Here is a 6,000-nt window from a genome sequence, read left to right as displayed (position 1 = left end):
AGTGGATTTGGCCTCAGAGGAACAAGATCTAAAGTTAACAAGACTGATTAGAAATAGTGCTTCAACTGTCAGAAAAACTTCAGAAACAAGTTCAAGAAAATTCTCATGGCAACATGGGATGAACTTGATAATTAAGAAGAATCTGATGAGAATAAAGAAGAAGTCAGTCTTGCTTTGGTGGCTTCAACACTCTCAGACTCGGAATCAAAAGTTAATTCTCATTCAGATTCAGAGGATGTTGATGAGGTATTAGCTAAAATTACTAAATTTGATCTAATTATTTTTTGTCAAGATCTTATCACTATTAGAAAGATCACATTTAACACCGGACACAAAATGCATTTAACCTCGGCTAAGGAGGCGAGGTAACAAAGAGCGTCATGAAAAGTGCACACTTTACCTCTCGATTTTAAAATAATTGACGGGTATGTGAGAAGGTCATGGGTTCGATCCCCAAGGAGACCTTTTTAGAATTTTGAAATGACGAAAATATATGTCCACTCGGTTTTGTAATTTCACCGACGAATATACCATATTTTCACCTCGGTTATCTAATAAAATCGAAGGGTAAAACAGTTATGAGTTTACTATATCTAATGTGGGTTGTTTATTTCACTAAATCCTATACTGAACATATAACTTCTCAAAATTGGTTAGGAAAATAATTATATGAACCATTGTGTTATATTTGAAGAATAACTTGCATTGATTAGTGAGTTTGAAGCATCTTGCAACTCATAAATTATCTCAAGTTGTTTTATGGTTAAAATCTCTCAGATGTTTCAAGTTATTTATCCAACACTTCCTTTTCTACTAATTCATTCTTGAAAGCATAAAATTTGATGCTTTGGAAAATGAACAAATATGGAAGAAATTTGAACGAAAACTAGAAGTATTAGAGAGATTTTAGCAATAAAGCAACGTGAGATGAATGATGAGTTGCAGAATGCTAGAAAATTATTAATAAGTGTAAGATAAGTTTCAGATACAACATATTTTTTCATATGATTATTTTCAAAATCAATTTACTAGATTATATGTTCAAAGAGGAGTTAGTGAAACAAACAATCGACATTAGATATAATAAACTCAACTCGACAGAACAAGATGAGAGCTTCACAAATAATCACAAAAAACATAATCTCAATCTCAATATCAATCTCTACTGAAGCACAATAACAACGACTAAAATACAACATATATATTTAATAAAGTCAACTCAAAAACAACAACTTACATTAAACAACAGCACAAAAAATAATCAACAACATCAACAACAGTATCAAGAGCAACAACGTCAATAAACAACCTATAGGGTTTATGGTCTCAACAACATCGACAAAAACAACAACAATAATAATAAGAAAACCTTTAGGGTTTTAGATCTCAACAACACCATCGCCACCACAATAACAACAACAACAATAACAATATGACAATAATATTATTAGTGATGTGTGACGTACCAGATCTCTGAAGAATAAGTAAAAGAAAATGGTTTGGATTTCTGAAGAAGAAAGGATAGCACTAAACACATAACATATTCATATTGAAGATGATATATATTGATGGCTCTCGTTGTTTAGGGCTATTTTGTTAAGGGTTCTTCGTTAGGGTTTTGTTTGTGTTGGTTAGACAAGTGAAATTAAATGCTACAAGATAAATCTATATATATCATAGAAACATATTTACCTCGGTTGGAAAGAAAATCGAGGTGAAATATGGCATATTTTTAGATTAAAAATATAATACTCAAGAAAGTGTCACTTTTAATAAGATAAAAAACATAAACTGAGGCTGATGAGATTTGAAGCATGTATAGTGAATAGATTTACCCCTCGTTTTTCAAAATAACCGGCATAATATATTGTATTTTAAAAAAAGGGTGTGTCCAAGAATTATACCTTGTTTTTTAATACACGAGGTGAAATTGTTATCATGAAATGTATTATCTATAGTAGTGTATAGACAGATGCCAACAAAAATCCAAGCACATGAGAATATTGTACACTAGATCTTCAATGGTGCTTGGTTGCTAATTCTATTTTGTTTGTTACATTTTTTTGTCGTCATCGTCTCCATATATGGCGGGAGATGTTGTTAATTGTTATTCTGCTAGAATCCATGGGGTTGGTTCTCTAACGAGTTGTTCCACTCCGTCGATGTCATCTAAGACCCCACAACCTTATCAGGGTGGTAGTGGTTTTCTTCAGGTTTGGTTCTCCTAGGCAATGTAGCTCAGGTTTGGTTTGACCCCAAAAAACTCGTAAGGATATGTTTTAAATTGTTGGTTGTTGGTTGTATGTCTTGCCTATGATGTCTGGTTCTTTCTAGATTTGTGGATATTTGCAATTTTCAAGGTGTTTGGGTTTCTGCCACTACATTAATGCTTTTGTTTTATATCATGACCTCATCGTCATTATGCTGAGTGTTTCTCTTTTGGACTGAGTTAGGATTTCACGGGTATGGTTTGTGATGATCTAGGTTTGTTTACCTTGAATCTACTTATGCTTAATGTGATTTCTTGCAGGGATTTTTGGTACATGGTTCAGTTTGTGTTGATGACCGATTCATTTGTTGTTACTTAAATTTGTGAAGACTCGTACAACATTTTTTTCCTGTTATTTGGTTTTACGCTCAAACGTTGATTTGTGGATAATGTCTATTGTGTGCACATTTGTTTCATTTTCTTGTTAACCACTTTGTCGTAGTTTGAGTGTATCTAGTTCTTGTTTAGGCTGATTACTTTGTTTTGGTTAGGCTTGGAAATAAGTCAGGCAAGGCATTAAAAGGTCAGAGTCTAACCTATAATATACTTTTTAAGGTCTGAGTTTGTCCTATGGCCTATTATAGGCTTGTTTTTTTGCCTAAATATTAAGGAATGTAGTTTTACCTAACTCATCCTTACAAAACTGACATGTAGGTGTTGGCTCCTAATTTTGATGACCATTGTAAGAGCTAGAAAATGGGATTTTCTATGAAGATGCTTTCAACTGAATCTGATACTGGAATCTCTAGTCGAAAGTTCCTGGATGAGGAGAATCAGTATGCAGTAGGGACTTAGAAATTTTCTTTAGTGTTTGAAGACAGTTTCGACTAGAAATTCAAAATTCAAATTAAGGAGGGAACTTTCTTCTTATCTGAAATTGATAAAGGTACACGTGGAGCATAATGGATAGTTGCATCCATGCAAAACGCCATTTGTCTCAACATGATCAAGAGGCCGTTAGAAACGGTTATTTTGATTAGTATAAATATAGAGTCTTAGTGTTAGGATCATGTGTGTCAAAGTGTGTACAAAGCCTGTAAAATTTACTAAGTACCCGTGTGTAGAGAAACAATAAATTAAGAAAGGTATGTTCGTTTTACACCATTGTCATTTACTTTGAAATAATGCAATTTATCTTTATTTTCCAGAAATACTTCTTTATTTCAAATAGTCATCTTTGTTGCTAGTTATCTTCATTTTTTACAATGTTTCTCTTTAATTTGTGGTAGTCTTTTACCATCTAAGTATTTTCACTAATCACCATCATTACAATACTGTCGAAGTATTCACATTTACCAGAATTCACTTTAAACAATTAACACATGTCCTAGGATCAATCTCATTGATCCTGTAAGTGACCAAATTTGGTAATTTGGAAGATCAGCGGTTATTTACCAATTTTCACGGTAAAAAAATTGGCACACCCAGTGTGATAGTGCTAACGTTTTTAGAAAATTAAAATTGTTTTTCCTCATTATGGTTATTCATTCATCTTCTCCCTTTCGAAAAAATTTGTTGTATGTTATTAAGGAGTGGTAAAGTAGCCACAACCAACGAACACAGACCAAGGGGAAAATCCACTACGAGAATGGAAAATTTAAATGCGCCAAATAACCAAAATTCTCAAAATCCATTAACCAGCAATATACCATCCCTTTTATTCTTCGATAAGGGCGAACACGACCACAATACACGTGTCTGAACCGGTTCCATCTATGGCAAGTTCGATGCCTACGCATTCAATTCCCCATACTGAACCTATTTTAACTTACATTGGGCCTAGGGGGCCTCCTCCCCCCCCCCCCTTGCCCACACCGATTGGAAATGTTCTAAACAGGCCTTCGATACCCCCTGGTTTCTCTATACCCTTTGGTGGTCGAGAAAAGCCATATGGAATGCCAACTTCAGTGATGGCAAGTTTACATAATGCTGCTTTGACATTTTCAGAACCAGTAGTCAACATAAATTCCCCAGTACAAGGGTCAGGATTTGGGGTTAACATGGGTCAAAATAACCAATCTTCAGGTTTGAGACACCAAACACAAATACCCACCCTTACCAATAATTCTGCAGCAGTGTGGAGACAACAGATGGACGAAAGCAACCATGAGATGGTCCAAATGCTTACCCAGACATTGACCATCGTGTTGAATCCTTTGATTCAAAATATGGCTCAATCGAATCAATAGATGACAGTGCAAATAACGCGAATGTTTGATTTCCTGGGTGTACCACATCCTCATCGACACCCTCCGAGGGATTGGGTAAGGGAAAACCAGGGGGCAACCTTCGAAGAAGACCCTATTATCAACCAAATTCCACAAAATCAACTGCAACCAGAGATGGTAAATCGGGGAGTAGGAGTCGAACCCCCTAAGATCGAACCACAGATCCCCAGGGAAAGAGAGCCAAGGATAGTAATGGTAAATAGAAACCAAAATGTCGATAATGTCATACGGCAGATTCGACATGATGATATGGCAGCAGATAATAATCTAGCAGCCATGGTCGAAAGGATTATGGTTCGAAATGGGGTAAACTTTAGCCTTCGAAGGCCAGATTATACATCACCTTTGTCGGAATATATCCTACAAGCAGAAACACCCCCTGGAACAAAAATCCCCAAATTCACCAAGTTTTATAGGGATACTACTGAATCCATTGTCGAACATGTGGCTAGATATTTAATAGAGGCAGGAGACATTTCAAACAACGAAAGCCTTAGGATAAAATATTTCCCAAGATCTCTCACAAAGAATGCCTTCACGTGGTTAACCACCTTGCCATAAAATTTGATTCATACTTGGAATCAGTTTGAGAGAGTGTTCCATGAGAAGTTTTACATGGGGAAAACAAAGATAAGTCTGAAGGAATTGGCTAGTATTAAACGAAAGTTCACTGAGCTAATTGATGACTATCTAAATAGGTTTCGATTACTCAAAGTCGGATGTTTTACGCAAGTACCAGAGCATGAACTGGTCTAAATGGACGCTGGGGGCCTTGACTATTATATTAAGAAGTTAGATGCCCAATATTTGAGAGATATGGCCCAACTGAATGATAGGATTTGATAGTTAGAACGCTTGAAGGAAGAAAAGGCTAGAGCAAATAAGAATAAGAGAGTAGCTTATGTCAATTTCAGCAATGATGACGAAGGATCCTATAATGAGCCTTTAGACTTCGACGAAAATGAAATTGACCTTGTTGAGTTGAAGCAAGGGCCACCTTACGCGTGCAAGGTACTGGCCCCGTCGAATGGGAAAAACCCTATTGAACCATAAAAGAATGATAAATTTCCTAAGAAAACTTACACTTTCGACGTTACAAAATGTGACGAAATCTTCGATTTGTTAGTTAAAGATAGCCAAATGATAGTACCTTCGGGTGCTAAAGTACCTCCTTTAGAACAAATAAAGAAAAGAGGGTTTTGCAAGTACCATAGTTTTTGGGGTCATAAAACATCTCAATATTTTCTTTTCAGGGATCTTGTTCAAAATGCTATCTAAGAAGGGAGACTCAAGTTTAGAGACAAACCTAGGAGCCAGATGAAGATCGACTCTGATCCTTCGCAAATGGATGATGCCCACTATACATAACCAGAGGAATTAAACATGGTCGAAGTCACTGACGATTTCGACATGACCGACGTCACTGAGGACTTCATCAACGAACCCATCATGGTTAGGGTTTCTGAACATCTTGATCAGGAATTACTTAATGACTTCATTCAG

The sequence above is a fragment of the Lathyrus oleraceus genome, chromosome 7, assembly GCF_024323335.1.
Source record: "Lathyrus oleraceus cultivar Zhongwan6 chromosome 7, CAAS_Psat_ZW6_1.0, whole genome shotgun sequence".
Lineage (NCBI taxonomy): Eukaryota > Viridiplantae > Streptophyta > Magnoliopsida > Fabales > Fabaceae > Lathyrus > Lathyrus oleraceus.
Note: the sequence above shows the minus strand (reverse complement) of the source record.